General features: G+C 31.2%; 1 protein-coding gene across 11 annotated transcripts in view; it reads left to right on the top strand.

Moving 5' to 3' along the window:
• The window catches only part of LOC145278064 (uncharacterized), a 765,737-nt gene that overhangs the window by 387,224 nt on the left and 359,552 nt on the right, over positions 1-18,961 (top strand). Inside the window, exon 4 of one of the 11 annotated variants that reach the window (XR_013868303.1) lies at positions 18,061-18,075. The exons of the other annotated variants lie outside the window; for them this stretch is intronic. The gene's annotated coding sequence lies outside the window, so the exon portion shown is untranslated. Of the gene's footprint in view, positions 1-18,060; positions 18,076-18,961 lie in introns of those variants that run through there. 11 annotated transcript variants of the gene reach the window in all.

The raw sequence follows: 18,961 nt of genomic DNA, 5'->3' as shown, positions 1-18,961 counted from the left end.
TTCAAGCAAACTACTGCCTACTCATATATATATATATATATATATATGTGTGTGTGTGTGTGTGTGTGTGTGTGTGTGTGTGTGTGTGTGTGTGTGTATGGCACTTTCAAGTCTTTTATAGAGTACACAAATGATAACGATAACACAAGAAAAGCATAGAAGCTACAGTAATAAGACACCGCTGGGCTGGACACCTTGCTCGAATGCTCGACAACCGTCTGACAACCCCAATTTTTTATTCGTAACATGCCATTGGAACCTGACCCTGGGGCGCATGAAAACGCCGTTTTAAAGACCAGCTGAAATCTATTTTTACAATGACCAAAATTGACACAAACAACTGCAAAGTCAATGAAGCCAACAGGGAAAGCTGGAGAAGAAAAATACATGAAAACACCGAAACCTTCGAACACAACAAAAGACAAAAATGAGAAACAAAAAAGCCCAAAGAAAAGCTGGAGGTCAACAACCCTCCTACTATCCCCTGTGGCTTCCGTGCATATATAGGACTTCTACCACATCGAAGGAAATGTCAATGGAAAAATGTATACTCGTATCCGAGTTCTGCCAACGACGACATCGACAGCACACACACACACACACACACACACACACACACACACACACACACACATGCGCGCGCACTACATATATATATATATATATTTTACATGGAGTTCACCACTTATCAAGGCCCAATGGCCACTCAGGGATAAGGTTTATTGTGTGTACAGTAATCAAAGGGATAGTGTAGCAATAGTATTGGAGAATTGGTAAAGTGTCATTACTTAAGGGGGGGAGCGGTTCATCAGGAATTTGTTTGTGTTGGACTTGAAGACATCCAGATTGAAGTCGGGAGGGAAACAGGCAAGCGGAACAGAGTTCCACAGGCGTGCAGTTCTAAGAAAGAAGCTTTGTTAAAAAGTCAAGACTTCAAATAATGGGTTGATAGCAACAAATAGTGTATTTCATCGTTAGATACAATTGTTTCAAGATTAGTTGGACAAATCCAAACATTATGTCGTGTGTATATATATATATATATATATATATATATATACACACTTAATTTACTCACATAAAATTAATATACGAAAGTATAGATTTATGCGTAAACTTTAAGTATTTACTTCAAAAGTGCTCAATACGTAGGTAGAGCTAGAAGAGTCCTAGAGTGGATGAAACGTGGAATATTCTGTGTAGCTTAATCGCCATATACATTTTATAACTTACTATCTATCTATCTCTCTCTCTCTCTCTCTCTCTCTCTCTCTCTATATATATATATATATATATATATATATATATATATATAGAGAGAGAGAGAGAGAGAGAGAGAGAAAGAGAGAGAGAGAGAGAGATGTTATTTGTTTTTGCTTTTGCGATACTTGTTTTGAAATGTACGGAAGTACATTTCATTTTTACTTAAATTCAAGCTGGGAATAATTTTCCATTTGACCAAATGGGGAGCGGCATATGTATTATTTATAAAATATAATCATCCACTGAGACGTGTTTCGTCGTCTACGATTTATCAGCGTGACTGAATCTAGCGAGAACAGAAGAGTAAACCTCTACTATTAGGTTACCTTGTACTACTGCTGGAATTCATCGCGTTTTATGAAGATGTGATATGTTTTTGTTTTTGCAATACTTGTTTTGAAATTAATTATACGAAAGTACATTTTTAGCTAAATGTAAGTTGGGAATAATTTTCCCCTTGAACAATTTTGATGCCCCCAATTATATCTTAAAATATATATATATATATATATATATATATATATATATATATATATATATATATATATATATATATATATATTAAGATATAATATACATATATATAGTTTTTAAGATATATATATATATATATATATACTTATCACAATATAGCCGTTCATTACCTGTGTGTATGTATATGGAGGCAAAAAATTAATGATGAGTATTTTTAATCCAATACTAAAATAAATTCCCAGGAATTCATCATTTATTTCAATTTTTTAACTGTTTCTCTGCTATCTATTTATGAAAGTATTATTTAAAATTTAAACTGATAAAGTTATTTTAGTAATTATTCAAATAAAAATTATTGTGAACTTAAATTTTTAGAATTTCACTGGTTTAATTAAGTAAATGGATTTTTACACGCTAGTTTTTTTTAGTTTGTTCCAAATATTTGTTTAGAAATTCTACTTTTTTTTTTTACTATTTTTACATATTTATGTATATCTTGGAATGGTATTTGCAGCTTCTATTATTTATTTTACCTAAAATGGATTGAAAGTCATAGAAAACATAAAATTTATTGCTTTGAAAAATATTTAACAATAAATATTTGAAAAAAAATATTATTTCATAATATTTTGAAAAATATTTAACAATAAATATTTGAAAAAATAATTTGCCCAATTCAAAATAAATGTCTAACAAAAAGCGTAGTTTATCAAGCAACAATATTTGCGAAAGAAAATCCGAATAACAAGAAATATTACGTAGGCATGACTTCCTTAGATTTCAAAACCCGATACTATGACCACAAAAGTACATTCAAAAATAAAAAAAACACCGTATAAAAACAACACTAGCGAATAAATACTGGGAACTCAAAGAAAGCAGACATTCGCCGGTAGGCGAATGGAAAATAATAAGACGAGCTACCACATGCAGACCTTTAGATGACCCATGTAAATTATGCCTCCATGAAAAATTAGCTATCCTGTACTTTAAAGAACCCCAAAATCTATTAAACTGTAGACGAGAAATAGCAAACAATTGTGTTCACAAAATAAAACTTACTCTAGGATAGCGATACAAAATAGCTTTAAAACTAACAAAAACAATAGAAAACAAACAAACAAATGAATTAAATAAGCATGAATATACATAAACGACCATATATATATATATACATATATATATGTGTATGTTTGCACGTATGTGTGTACACATATGTATATTTATATATAAAAAAAGAGCAGAAATGAGGAAAATCATTAGCCTTAAACCACTAACCTAGTTCTAAAACAGATCCTTTGTTCGATAAAATGCATCCCCATTGGCTGATAAGAAGGGGCGCGGTGGATACTAGAAAGCTGATTGGCTAACTAAAATCCTCAACATATATAAAAACGAAAAACAACCACAGAATTCGCGCATAAGCCTGACGAATCCTATAGTGGATGAAACGCCGAATATTCAGTGTAGCTTAATCGCCATATATATTTTATAAATTACTATATATATATATATATATATATATATATATATATATATATATATATATATATATATATATATAATTTGAGGTTGCTATCTTCCAAAGGTAGGGTAACCAGTGAAATATAACGAGGTTCATACAAGAGGGTTCAATACAAAAGTAGAGCAGGTTACATTTGTCTTTACATAATCAGTAGTTTGTTGCTACACAGTCATGATCATGTTTCAGTCTACTAGTATTTATTAACTAGAGATCTCATCAGGCAACAACCTTTATTTTCGAGAACGGATTTCTAATATATATATATATATATATATATATATATATATATATATATATATATATATATATATATATATATATACTAGCATTTGAGCCCGGCGTTGCCCAGGTGTTTGGAGGTGTATGTTGAGCAAGAAAAAAAAGAGGTAGTAGGAAGGCAAAGGAGAAAAAGAACGAAAAAAAAGTCACGTCTTTGCTGTTACGACCACCGCCAAACCAAAATTGACGTAGGTTTAAATTAAGGTTAGACAATCGAAAAGAGGGGATGACTTTCGACAATATCGGCGAAAAAAGCGACCCCTCCCTGTAGAAAAGTGCCAGATAAAGGTGACGATATTAATGTTTTTAGCCAATTTTTTTATATTTGTCGTCTGAAGGGTCGAGCTTAACAACGATACTAATCTTGAGAAAATCCGTCGTCTCTGTCGAAAGTTTTAGACAGAAAACATACCTACATTTCCATCCAAACCGATTAAAAAGCTTGCCCTATCTTTGAATAGCTTTATGTAAAATTTCAAATGTTTAGACCAGAAAGTGTCTAATTTGGTAGAGACCGAAGCGGTCAAATTTTTAAAAAGAATTTGATCCCTATTATGACCGCTTAAGATTTATTGTTTTGGGCCCAAATCAAGTGATTAAGTCAGATCCATGTCTCAGAAACCTATATCTAAAATTTTAAGTGTTTAGACCCAAAATTGGCGAAGGAGTTTGGTAGAGTTCTCAGAGGTCAAATAGTTGAATTTTTACCTCTTAACAGCCAAATTTCTGGCTAAAAACAGATTAAAAAGATTTTTCCACATCTCAATACGCTGTACGTCAAATTTCGAGTCTGTAGACTGAAAATTGACAAAGATATTGTATAGGGAAATGTACACAGACACAGAGACAGACAGACATTTTCACTTTTATAGATATACTAGCAGTTCCGCCCGGCCTTGCTCGGGCCCTATGTACTGTTCATAAGGTTATATGCATATGTATACATTAAAAAGTGTGAGTATTTTAAGTAATGCCTTTCTTTATAATAGTCTTCCGTAACTACCATAGAGAAAAGACAGACATACTAATAGTTTCACTTTTATAGATATATAAATAGATAGATAAATAGATCGATAGATTGGATGCAATATATAGTAATGATTTTAAAAGTATAAAAAAGACTAAAAATCATGAGTGAAAAACATGTTTACTGCAAGGCTAAAAATTAAAATGAATCAATAGCTACTACGTTATGCATTCGTAATGCCGGCATTCGACCTTCACCTGGCAAATTTCATTTTTTTTTTAAATTTCATATTTTTGCACCGATTTTTTGGGCTAAAACCCAAATATAAAGTTTTGCATGGATTCAAATATATATGAAGTTTCATGCCTGTAGACCAAAACTCTAGGAGGAGTTTGGAAGGCAAAATTTGTTAAACAAAAATATATACGTATACATAAATATATATGGAAACAATTTTGTTTTTACTATAAACTTCTACGCAAATAGTATGCAAGTATAAATCATGTAGAATATCTGCATGAATATAATTACTCGTAATAGTTAACTAAAGATGATCATCCCATAAGAAAACCGAAGCAACTAATAGGGGAATAATTAAAATGAATGTTTAAAAGAATATGCAAATTAGCTAGATCTTTGAGGCCTGTTAGAGTGGACGCAAGTGTGAAGATTCGAGAAGACTGAAAGAGATCGTGGCTGGAATATTTGCATTCTCTTTTTTTTTCTTTTAATGTTTGAATACAAGCCGGCGTGAAGTGTTTGATTAACTGGTGACATATACTCTTCCAAGCACGTCTATCACTAACACTGCGTTCAAAATTTCCGCCATCGATCTGGACAGCTGCGAGGTTAGTTCTCTATAATCTTTGTAACGAAGCCAAGGACGTCCAACATTTCTGTCACCATCATCAAGCTGATTGTACATGAGTTGTTAAAGTATCCTACCATCGTCCATGCGAATAATATGGCCTGCTCCACGAAGTTGTGATTGAATCAGGAAACCTTCTATTCCACTGATACCATAAAGTCTAAACAAGTCTGCATTGGATATCCGGTCTTTAAGAGAAAAACCAAAGATCGTAGACAGACATCTCTTGTGTAAGACGCCAAGTTGCTTAATTTGATTACGATAAGATGTCCATGTCTATGATGCATACAGCAGCATGGTAAGTGCGGCGGCTTTAGACACTTCTAACTTTGTTTTCAGACTTATTCCTCGTTTTTTTTCTGCAATTGGGTGCTCAGTTTCCCAAATGCACTACTAGCGCAAAAGGATTCTATATATATATATATATATATATATATATATATATATATATATATATATATATATACTAGCAGAAGTACCTGTCGTTGACTGGGTTCAAAAACAGCCTACAGAAATGGACTGTGATTGATGAAAGTATGATAGGTTATGAAAAGGAGGGGCTTGTAAAGAGATAGGTTTTTATACTAAAAATTTTTACCCTAAGCAAAATATGATGAAAGTAAAGATAATTTTCGCGAAAATATATTTTTTTATATCAACTTTGTTTCCATTCGTAGCCAAGAGTGACCAACAAAATGATGTTTCCTTACAAAGAGAAAATGTTATATATATATAATAATATAAATATACAAGAAATAAATGTTACCATAGTCAATAAAAGTTACTTTTATGGTAGAAAAGTTCATTGGTTTGTATTTTTAAGTAGTTTGTAAAAAATTTTTTTTTTCAATTCACGAACCGGTTTAAAAAAAAATCAAAATGGCACTGGTATTGAAATGGAGAGCCCCGGTTTCAATTTGAAGGAGGGGCACCTGAGCAGTCTTTGTTAACAATTTAAGAGAGTTCCGTCAGTAACGTAAGGAATATTTATAAACATATTTTAATGTTTTCCGTTATTTTGTGCTGTAGGAATATTCGATTATGGCATGTGTAGTTTATATAAAAAATTCATTTAAGTAGTTATCACCTCAAATTTCGTTTTAATTTCGGTTCGCTGAAATTATTTCAAGTAAAGAGCATTAAAAACTATTTCAAAACAAAAAAAAAACATGAACTGAACTTTTATTGACTATGGTAACATTTATTTCTTGTATATATATTTTTCGGGTAGTCGTTTGCTGGCTTTTCTGCTAAACACTCTTACTAAATAATATCGACGAAATATCGAAAAATAAAGAAACAAAAACAGTTTTGAAAAATGATGAAGCTTTACTTACATTAGTAAAATAATCCCAAACTGCAAAATGGGATATTAAAAAAGTAAATACGTAATTACTTTAGTTTTTTAAAGCAAAGAATCGGTATGAATATAAATAAGAAGAAAATGACGCCCTATTCAAGCAGAACAGCTTTGTTTCAGTTTTACAGTATTGAACGCTGTAGTATTGCACCGTCGGATTCAGGGTTGTTCTATTGTAATATAAAGAACACGCAGAAAGGGTTATAATCAACTGAATTCCTTCTGGTACACTGACAAAAAGCTTAAACAGAAATATAAATAAAAATAAAAAGGTTATGTAAATGTTTTGAAAAAGACACGTAATCACGTGAGCAGGATTTTTTCCTTCTTTTGACACGATAACAAGTAACGTTCTTACGTTTTATTATTTATCTATTTTCGAAAGAGTGCCACGTGCAAGTGGAGATGAAAAAAAAACAGAGTTATGCAAAATTTGTGTCGAGAATTGTCTAAAGTTCCGACCTTTTTTGCTTTCACTTAAATAACAACGTGAACTTATGAGGTGAATTTATTCGACACACTATGATTCAACTCAAAACAAATAAATAAAAGCTAACGTGAATTACAATTAAGGTTAAGGTGTTATTGTGGACCCTCACCCCTAAAGTAGTAGCGTCTGTGTGTGTGTGTGTGTCTGTGTGTACAACTCCCAATGACCAAAGAAATATAAAGGCCAAACACCTCCCCTGGTCAAGAAATATTAATGCCCATATTAGGATACTTTTGTCCAAGAAGACATTATATTGTATATGGACTTTCTATATATAGCATTCTTCAAACCACATTACATTATTGAGTTACGGTCATTAACATATCACATTAAATCAAATCTATTTCAATAATTACCTCGATAACATTACTTATTCGACATAATAGCTTTGTTTCAACTGTACTAATTAAAAAAATTAATTGTTTAGTTTATTTAAATTTCAAGTTATATTTGAGTTAATTGATTTTATCTGAAATCTGAAACCGTTTTATTTTCAAACCAAAAACCAGAAAACCAAAAGGGGAAATAACCGTGATAGCTTAATTGAAACGGAGCACGTTATTAAATAGTTGTTTTCATTTCGAAATATTATTCTAAGCTGAATTATTTTTATTTTTAATTCAGAGGAATGTATTTTTTAGCTTATTCTTAATTTTTAAGTAACCTTTTTTATTTGTTAGAGAAAAATAATTAAAACTACTGTCCTCATTTACTTGCATCCTCACGAGGGCAGACTTAGTCAGAGACACATGTGAACAAAATCCATTATCGTCTGCTCTTTTTGTTTATAAAATTTAATCGGTGTTGCTCAGGATTTCTTATAATAATTATACCATAGCAAGTATGTTTAATTGCCTGCGAAACAGATTTTCTTTATAATTTATTTAATATCTTAAATTAAAAATGCTAAATTTTTATGACGTGACCCAGCGTCGTTTAACCCCTAGAAAAAAAATGATCAATGTCAAGTTTCTTTCCAACTCCTCAAAAAACTTGTGAATTGCAACTTTTAATGGTTTTCGATGGTGCTGAAAACGAATATCACATTTAAATTTGGGGCAGATAAGTAGTTTTCATGATATGAAAAATTACTTTTTAAAAAAGTGGGTGATCACTTTCCTATATAAATTTAACGTAAAATGGGGACCCACTTTCTAACCACCTAATAATTTCTTCATATCATAAAACAAATTTAACTGTGATATTCGTTTTCAGCGCCACCGAAAACCGGCGCTGTTTTTTACTAAGAAATTCGTTTATGTTTTCATAATTTAGGACGTAAATAATGCTGTCAGTAAGCTTACATGAGCAGTTTACAAAAATATTTTTTTTTTGAGGTGCGTATTCAATTATAGAATTTATATAGTTTTACCAGGTGCTCCTGTACTTTACTTAACCGCCTCCTAATGTAAACAGAATTTTTGTGAAATATTAAACTGCAGAGGCACCTGTTAACAACTATATAAGTTCTATAATGAAACAAAGAACGAAAAACAAAAGTATGCTTTTGTAAACTTACTAAGAGCATAATTAGCGTCCTGAATTATGAGATGAAAAATGAACGCACCTCTTAGTAAAAAAGAAACAGCGCCAAGTTTCAGGTGTGCTGAAAACGAATATCACAGCTAAATTTGTTTTATGATATGAAGAAATTACTAGGTGACCAGAAAGTGGGTGCTCATTTTACGTTAAATTTATATAAGAAAGTGATCTCCAATATTTTGCAAAAGTAATTTCTTCATATCATGAAAACTACTTAAGCAGATAAGTAGTTTTCATGATGAGAAGAAATTACCGAATTTAAACGTCATATTACCAAATTTAAACGTAATATTCGTTTTCAGCACCACGGAAAACCGTTAAAAGTCGTCATTTAAAATTTTTTGGGGGAGTTGGAAAGAAACTTGACATTGACCAAAAATTTAAGACCTGCTTTTTTTGTGGGCTAATACTTTAAAGCAGCCTTTATAAATAATATGAAAGAAGAAATTTTGAAAAAATAAAAACATTTTAGTGTGAGGGATAACTTTTCTATATAAATTTGACGTAAAATGGGCACCCACTTTTGGCCAAATGCGTTCAACGAGACGTGTCATCTCTAACATTTTTTCAAGTTTGGCGATCGAGGAAGGGGGGGGGGCAAACATGCCAAATACAAAAGCTTTTATTTTTTGTGTGGTGGGGGAGGGCAGGAATTACATTTGAAACATAAAATAACGATAAATTTAATTATTTTTTATGAAACCATTCTGTACTTTCACCTAACAATTTTATAAACAGAACGAACCCCAAAATATGACAAATTCAATTTTTTTTTGGATGGGTAGGGGAGGATTATATTAGAAATATAAAATGACGAAAATGTCATTTAATTGTTTTTGGAATTAATTTTTGGTAGATCGTTTTTTTTTTCTTTTTTTGCGATCGCACGGGCATTCGCTGCTATTTTTATTGAAAAAAAGTTGTAATGATTTATTTTTAATTATCTTTTTTTTTGCAGGGGGTGTCTTTCCATTTCTCAATATCCGGAGAATAGTTCCTTCTCTTTGTAGCCCTTCTGCTGAAATATCCGGTGGAGAGGGTACCAAGTACTTCTTTTTGAGGGATATTACATTTACATGTTTTCATCCGTTCTTTTATTTTTGTTGTGGGGGTAACCACGTTGCTCATGATGAAAATGATTAGTATACAGGTGTGTTTCAAACAGAACTTCATGTCAACCCAGGCAATGCTGGGTACCCATGTACCCATAAGCAAAAGTACCCGTCGTTGACTGGGTTTAAAAACAGCCTACGGAAAATGGACTCTGATTTATGAAAGTATGGTAGGTTATGAAAAGGAAGGATTGTAAAGAGATAGCTTCGAATTTAGGGGTATCAAAACCAAAGCAAAATATGATGAAAGTAAAAATAAAATAGATAAACCCCATAATTTATTATACCATACCTGTTCACACTGAAACACTTATCACAATATTCTGTGGATCTATATTAAAAAACCTTGATAAACCTTGTGACATATTTCCATTCTATGGAGGTCAGGTGCAAACGAACACCCCATAATTGTATTATACCATATTTCTTCAAACTGAACCATAATTATCAAAGTATACTAACACAGATAGATATGAAAAGTCTTTATTAAAGTTTGTGCCTATTTCCATTCTATGGAGGCCAGGCGCGAACGCAGACCCTACAATTTTATTATACCATCCCTGTTTAAGTTAAAACATACTTATCAAAGTATTATTATGTGCATCCATGTCAAAAACACTTGTAAACGTTTTTTTTTTTATTTTTAAATTTTTAATTTCCATACTTTGTGGACCAGGCGCGTACGCAGACCCCACAATTTTAACGAATCATCATTATGCCAGATCAAACATACCCATTCCTGTGTCTCGATATATCTTCTATCATTATATGTGGTCAGTTTTCTATAATAGTCAATCATATAGGAGCCTATTCGTGACCAGACACACACACACACACACACACACACACACACACACACACACGCACACACACAGACGTTCAGCTTTATATATATATATATATATTAGAGGGAATTAGACCTGGAGTCTATAGAGCAGAGTTTATTTTAGTGCACTAGTAAATATATTAATACTATTAAAATAAAACAATGATCGTTGTAATGTAGATATATAATAAGCTCGATAGGTAGAAATATCCTAGAGCTATTTTAATATTGAGTAAAAAGATTCATAATTTTGAATTAAAAATCAGTCTCAAAAGGAAAATAATGAAAAGGAAAACTTTGAAAATCCATTAGTTCTAGTATATATATATATATATATATATATATATATATATATATATATATATATATATATATATATATATATATATACAGTGATGATCATATTTATTGGCACGGTAAAATAAAAGTTAAATTTTGTCTAATAAATTCTAAAAAAAGGATTAAATTAAAGAAAATAACAAAGTATATTATGTATTTTTAACTGGCCTTTCCGATGCAACAATCGGATTTTAGAAAAAATAAATAACAAAGGAACAACAAACATAATTGCAAAAAACCCTTGTTCAAAATTATTGGCACGGCTTTGTTTTTCTTTTAGTATCAGTATAATATCAATCAATTTCCGGTTTACGTGCTTTCTGAACTTTTTTATAGCCATATGATGCTTGTTTAACGCTAATTCAGTGAATAATTTTTTTCAGATAATTTTTAGATAGCGATTTATTTAAACTATTATAAGTGACTAAATTATAATTTTCAATCGCCATGGTTAAAACTAAGGAACAAAGCGAAGACGTCAGGAAGCTTGTTGTAGCATGCCATACCAATGGGGAGGGCTATGATAAGATTTCAAAGAAGCTAAACCTTCCCAAATCCACTGTTAGAGCCATAATAAACAAGTTCAAATCGCAAGGCCACGTTATGAGTTTAGAGGGTAGAGGGAGAAAAAGGATTCTTTCCCCAAGAGATGAACGGAAAATTGTTCGACAAGTAAAACAAAACCCAAGGTTCTCTGTTGGGGAGATTGTTGATGAACAGAGCACCTCTGGAGTGAATGTATCTCGACATACAGTTGGTAGAGTTTTGAAGAGAGCTGGTTTAAAAGCATGTCGTCCGAGAAAGACTCCCTTATTGAAGCCTATGCACCTGAAAGCAAGGCTAGCCTTTGCAAAACGTCATATTGATAAAGATGTTGCATTCTGGAAACGTGTTCTATGGACTGACGAAACGAAAATAGAGTTATTTGGCCATAATAAAGTGTCTTATATTTACAGAAAATCTGGCGAAGCTTTCCTGCCTAAGAACACCATACCCACAGTGAAGCACGGTGGAGGCAGTTTGATGTTTTGGGGATCCTTTGCTGCCTCTGGACCAGGGCGACTTGTTAAGGTCACAGGTAGCATAAAAAAGGAAGATTATGTTAAAATATTGGATGAAAACCTGAAAGACTCTGCTAAAGAGCTCTCACTTGGTCGTCGTTGGTGGTTCATGCAAGATAATGACCCAAAGCATTCGGCTAAACTGACTAAGAAATGGCTTGAGGACAATCATATTAATGTTTTGGAGTGGCCATCACAAAGCCCAGACCTTAATCCAATTGAAAATTTATGGAGAACATTAAAATTGAGGGTAATGCAAAGGAAGCCTAAGAATCTTATTCAATTGGAGGATTATTGTCAGGAAGAGTGGGCTAAAATTACTACTGAAGAGTGCAACAACTTGGTTGTAAACTATGAAAAGCGACTGAGGAAGGTAATCAAGGCCAAAGGCTATACAATTGATTATTAAATAAATCGTGCCAATAATTTTGAACAAGGGTTTTTTGCAATTATGTTTGTTGTTCCTTTGTTATTTATTTTTTCTACAATCCGATTGCTGCATCGGAAAGGCCAGTTAAAAATACATAATATACTTTGTTATTTTCTTTAATTTAATCCCTTTTTTAGAATTTATTAGACAAAATTTAACTTTTATTTTACCGTGCCAATAAATATGATCATCACTGTATGTATATATATATATATATATATATATATATATATATATATATATATATTCTACTCTATCTTCTATTCTTCTCTATTCTTCTTCTATCTTCTTCTTCTTTTTTCTATCTATATAAATAAAATGAACTCATTTTTCCCGTGTTAGTTTGACCTTAATAGGCTTAAAAATCAATACATCACATGCAAATGTAAAATGCACAATCTGCAAAACAGGATCTGAGGTGTTCTATAGGCCTATTATCCTTACACTTCCTTGATAATTGTACATTCCTATATTTTTTCCGGTGAGAGTTCACTGCCAAAATCAGTTAGAATCAATGGAAGTTGTAAAATCTTTTCTCTCTAATGCATTCCTCCTACGCCTGCTCCCACTTACCACCGCTGAAAATGCGTCCACAAGGAACAGTACGAATAAACACCGGTTTGGAATCGTAAAGGGTTATTTAGGCCATTTTTTTTCTCTTTCTGTCACTTTTCTCCCATAAAAAATAAAAATAGAAATAAAAATAAAAAAATATTGCGGTCCCATTAGCATTATCTTTTTCCCTTTTTTTTTTTTTATTTAACGGATAACGCACACTGTGGGACTACTCGGATTTTACTTCCGGTTTTGACAACTCTAACCGAGGGATCTTACTATGAGCTTTATTTATTACTGCTTCCAACTAAAAAGTTATTAAATAAACAAACACTTCCTGAGTTACAATTTATTATTACAACGCAACGATATCGTGAAATTACTTGCGTTTCAATTAAAAAACAAAAACAGACAACAGAAAAATAATGAACTCGATCAACGTCCGATTAAAATTAGGTTGTTATGTTTTGCATTTTTTTTTTTGTTACCGTAAGACGCACACTGCGAGACTAATCGGTTTTTACTTCCGGTTTTGACAACCCTACTCGAGGAATCTAACTATGAGCTACACTTATTAGTGTTTTACACTACACATTTTTTGATAAAACAAACATTCCATTTTTTACAAATTACTTTTACAACGCTACGATATCGTGAAATTATTTGAAAATTAAAAAAAACATAAACTACGCGACTACTCGGTTTTTAGTTCCGGTTTGGACTACTCTAACCTAGAAATTTAACTATGAGCAAGTTATTATTTAATTTATTATTTACATATTTATATCGGGAAATTACCTGCATTCCATTCGAAAAACAAAAACAAAATAAAGAACCTGATAAAGGTCCGATTAAGATCCGAAAATTACTAAAGAAATCTGCACATGTTTAAATTAACCTTTATGAATGATTCTCCTTCATTAACGAAATTACATTTACTATATATTTAGTTCAAACATACAAATGCTGTTGCTTACGTTACGTTCGGGAAAGTCAGTTCAAACTAAAACACTCTAATACTGTTTTATATAGTTTTTAAATTGTCCAACGTGAACACATTCGCCAAATACATCCATAAACACTGTGTTCTTTGAGATGATTAAACATTTTACATTAAATGAAAACACTAACAAATCAGACAATTACGTACTGCAAGACGACCACTTCCTTTTAAATTTTCGCCTTTATTTATTTATGTTTTTTTTTGGGGGGGGGAGACCATTACTGTACTAAGACTATAAGAATCGTGGATTTACTCTTTTTATTAGACTTTTCCGTTACACCAAATTGAGCCACAGCAACGCGTGGCAGGGTACAGCTGGTATATATATATATATATATAATATGATTACTTCATTAAATCAGATCATTTAATATACGAAGATATAATTTATGCGTACATTTATCAGAACTTACTTCAACAGTGCTCAATACATAGATAGAGCTAGGTAGTTAGTTATGGAAATATATATGGCAATTAAGCTATGCCTGACGAATTCTCACGAGAATGAAACGCGGAATAGTTTGTGTTACGTAATTGCCATATATATTTTAATAACTTATATATTGTAAGTTATAAAATGTATATGGCGATTAAGCTACACTGAATATTCCGCGTTTCATCCACTCTAGGACTCTTCAGGCTTATGCGCGAATTCTGTGGTTGTTTGTCGTTTTTACATGAGCATCTTCTATTGAGATTTTAGTTAGCCAATCAGCTTTCTAGTATCCATCGCGCCCTTCCTATCAGCCAATGAGCATGAATTTATCGGACAAAGGCCTATTTGACCTCTGGTTGACCTCTTCCTTTGTGTGTGCCCTATTAAGCCTGGATATTTAGTTTCTTGATCTGTTTTAAATTTAGGTTAGTGTTTTTTATGTTAGTTTATATATAAATATATATGTGTGTGTACATCCATATATATATATATATATATATATATATATATATATGTGTGTGTGTGTGATCGCTTATGCATATTTATGTTTATTTAATTTATTTATTTATTTGTTTGTTTTCTATTGTTTTTGTTAGTTTTAAAACTATTTTTGTATCGCTATCCTAGAGTAAGTGGAAGTTGTATTTTCTTTTTAAATAAATAGAAAAAAAGGGGGTTTTAGTATGAATATCAATACACAAGAAAAGAACAGATTTGGGGGGTTATATATATATATATATATATATATATATATATATATATATATATATATATATATATATATATATATAACGTTGTGCGCCTTCCCGTTTTAAGTTTGTTCGATTACGCCACAGTAAACACGTGTAAAGATGCGTAGGCGTATGTTTTCGTGAATTTGCTGCTTAATAACCATATAAAAGAATAAGAAAAAAAGAAAATCTGCTTTCTCCAAAAGAAAGAAAATTCAACGTATTTTAAAAATGAAAACTAAAAATGTCAAAAGGAACGGAAGTAAAAGATTACATAGTATTAGCGACCGCACGCACATACGCACACGTACAACACACGCAATTATAGACACACAAACACAAAAACATATATACGAACACCCATATTTATACACACATGAACACTTACACTAACATATATACATATATATGTATATGTATATATATATATATGTTTATATATATATATATATATATATATATATATATATATATATATATAAAGGAGATTAGAACAATAGTCTAAAGAGCAAAATGTATTTTAATGTAATAGAAAAATTACTAGTTTAATTAAAATACAGGAAATAATAAGTGCTCGTTGTAATTTAGATATATAATAAGCTCGATAGGTAAATATCCTAGAGCTAATTCAATATTAAGTAATGTGATTGACAATTTAAAATTTAAAAATTTTCAATAAGGTGAAAAGCTATAGCAAACATATATATGAGTATTTTAACCATAGTTCCTGATTTTAAAAGGCGGAAAATTAAAAGATACATCTGCCTTACTTTTAATGCTATGTTTATTTATGGTGTCTTTTAAATTTAATAAAAACCCTTCAAAATTTGCTGACGAGGAGACCTAGTTTATTAAAAAACTCTATGTAATAATTATTGTCCGTAACATGATGTCTACCACAATAAAAATACTGTTTTCCGAAACGATCGTACAGATAATTGATTTTGTTGTTGCTCCTTCTTATGAAACGGATTTTTAATTTAATTATAATTTGATTTTTAAATTTTAAATTATCAATCGCATTACTTAATATATATATATATATATATATATATATATATATATATATATATATGTTTATATATATTAGTGATGGGACGATTTTCAAGGTTCCGATACAATTACCGATTCCGATTCTTTATAAATCTTTAAATATTTAACTATAAAGTTGTTAGAAGACCGTAAAGACGCATGCTAAATTTGCAGATATGTTTCTAAACGTATAAATACACTTTTTGGAAGGGGTGGTCTATAGATTCTATTAGAAATACCACTAAATACCGAAAAAACTTAAAAAAAAAAAAAAAACGAAAACATGATAGACGAAATTATGAAAAACTTAGGGGGGGGGTAAGTCAATCTAATAGCAAGAATAAAATTAATAATTGTCTTGATGTTAAATTTAATCGATATGATAGTACTTACAAACCACTTAAATAATAAAAAAAAACTACGACCCTATATATGCTAAACTCAAATCTGATCACCCCACTCTCTCATTAAACATTTTGTATAGGTCAAAGTATTAGTAATTGTGCCTTTACTAAGGAAATTTTCAACAACAACAACAACAACAACAACAACAACAACAATAATAATAATAATAATAATAATAATAATAATAATAATAATAACAACAACTAGCGGGACCTGTGAAATCTTTCTGGGCATTCTGTAGGCGTTCAGCATTAATGAAGACACCATCATATTATTCTAGCCCTTTTCTTAAAACTGTAACAATATTTATCGAAGCAAGTCAATAGAGAGGAGTTTTAAAATATAATCTTAAAAAGATAAGATACAAGTTAGAAAAGCATTTCATCCAAGGCATAAAAATTGTTAAACAAAATGTTTTTCAATAGGCTTGAAAAATAAAGGTACAAGATTCAATATGAAATTTATTTATCTTCAAAGTGTACTTTTATAAATTTTAGAAAGTTAGATCCATGTCGATGGACCCTATATCTAAAATTTCAAGTGTTTAGACCCAAAATTGTCGGAGGAGTTTGGTAGATTTCTGAAAGGTCAAATCATTGAACTTTTACCCCTTAAAAGCCAAAGTTCTTTGCTGAAAACCGATCACAAAGATTTTCCCAAATCTCAGTACCCTGTATATCAAATTTCGAGTCTGTAGACTAAAAATTGTCAGAGTAATTACGTAGGGAAATGTACACAGACACGCAGACAGACAGATACACACACAGACATACTGACACGTTAATTTTATAGATATATAGATAGATTATTATTATTATTATTATTATTATTATTATTATTATTATTATTATTATTATTATCAAAATTATCAAATACCTACAGACAGAAGTCATGTCTGGTTTCATTAGCAAGGATCCGAACTATTCGACTACCGTCAATCGCGAGAGATGCAGTTGAAATTTAAACATTTATACTTATTAAATGCTTTTACCTAAGTCAGAATGATCTAATCATAATATGACGAACTGCGCATATGAGCTAAGTTGACCGACTTTATTACAGCTGAAAGTGCTCAACCATAAGAAACAAGTTTCTTGAAGGGGCTGACATTATATATATATATATATATATATATATATATATATATATATATATATATATATACATACATATGTGTGTATATATATATATATATATATATATATATACATACATATGTGTGTATATATATATATATATATATATATATATATATATATATATGAGAATAGCAGTATAGTTATATTCCATGATCTAAATATTTACTTTTCATACAAAAAAGCCCCTCCAACATGATAAAATTTCGGTATATTTTTTTTACAGATTGTTTCGTTGTATAAAAACAAACGGTTATCATTGTGTCAATACCGTCTCGTGCAGGCAAGTTTAAGAAAAATTATAAATTTTTGCTTATATGAAAAAAATGTATGACAATATAATTCTGCAAGAAGAAAAGAAGTTCATAGAAAACTCCTCAACATCATTTGTGTTTTCCGGCACTCATCTGTGTTCAGGAGAATGAAAAGCGGAATATTATGCGTAGCTTAATTGCCATATATATTTTCAAAACTTACTACCTAGCTGTACCTATGTATCGAGCACTGTTGAAGTAAATACTGAAAAATTTACGCATAAAATTATTATTTTTTTTTTAATTTTTTTACACAGTGATCACCACTTATCAAGGCCAGGAAGCCACTCAGGGATAAGGGTTATTGCAAGTACATTACGTTAGTGTGGAGATTTGCTGAAGTGTTTACTTAAGGGGGCGGTTCATTAGGAATTTGTTAACATTGGACTTGAATACATCCAAGTTGTAGTCCGGAGGGAAGCAGGCAGACGGAACAGAGTTCCACAGGCGTGCAGTTCTAAGAAAGAAGCTTTGTTCATGGAATCCGTGTTTTGATTTAGGCACAGATATAGAGTGGGGGAAATTTTTCACAGTGGATTCAGCTAGACGGGTGTTTTTCGTGAAAGACTGGCAAGGGGGGACCAGAGATTGGAGTTCAGACGAGCATCTGCCATGGAAATAACGATAAAACAAGGACAGGCTCGCAACGTCTCCTCTGTGGGAGAGAGGTTGCAGGGTAGAGAAAAGGGCATCCCCCACTAAACCACGAAGTCTATTTTGTACTCTGTCAAGGCAGAATAGGCTGTTTTTAGCAGCTCCTGCCCAGATATGGCAACAGTATTCCATACATTTATATCTTCGTATAATAATTTT

Source organism: Euprymna scolopes, chromosome 6 (assembly GCF_053919585.1).
Source record: "Euprymna scolopes isolate OS-2025 chromosome 6, ASM5391958v1, whole genome shotgun sequence".
Taxonomy (NCBI): domain Eukaryota; kingdom Metazoa; phylum Mollusca; class Cephalopoda; order Sepiida; family Sepiolidae; genus Euprymna; species Euprymna scolopes.
Note: the sequence above shows the minus strand (reverse complement) of the source record. Positions and strands in the feature narration are given on the sequence as shown.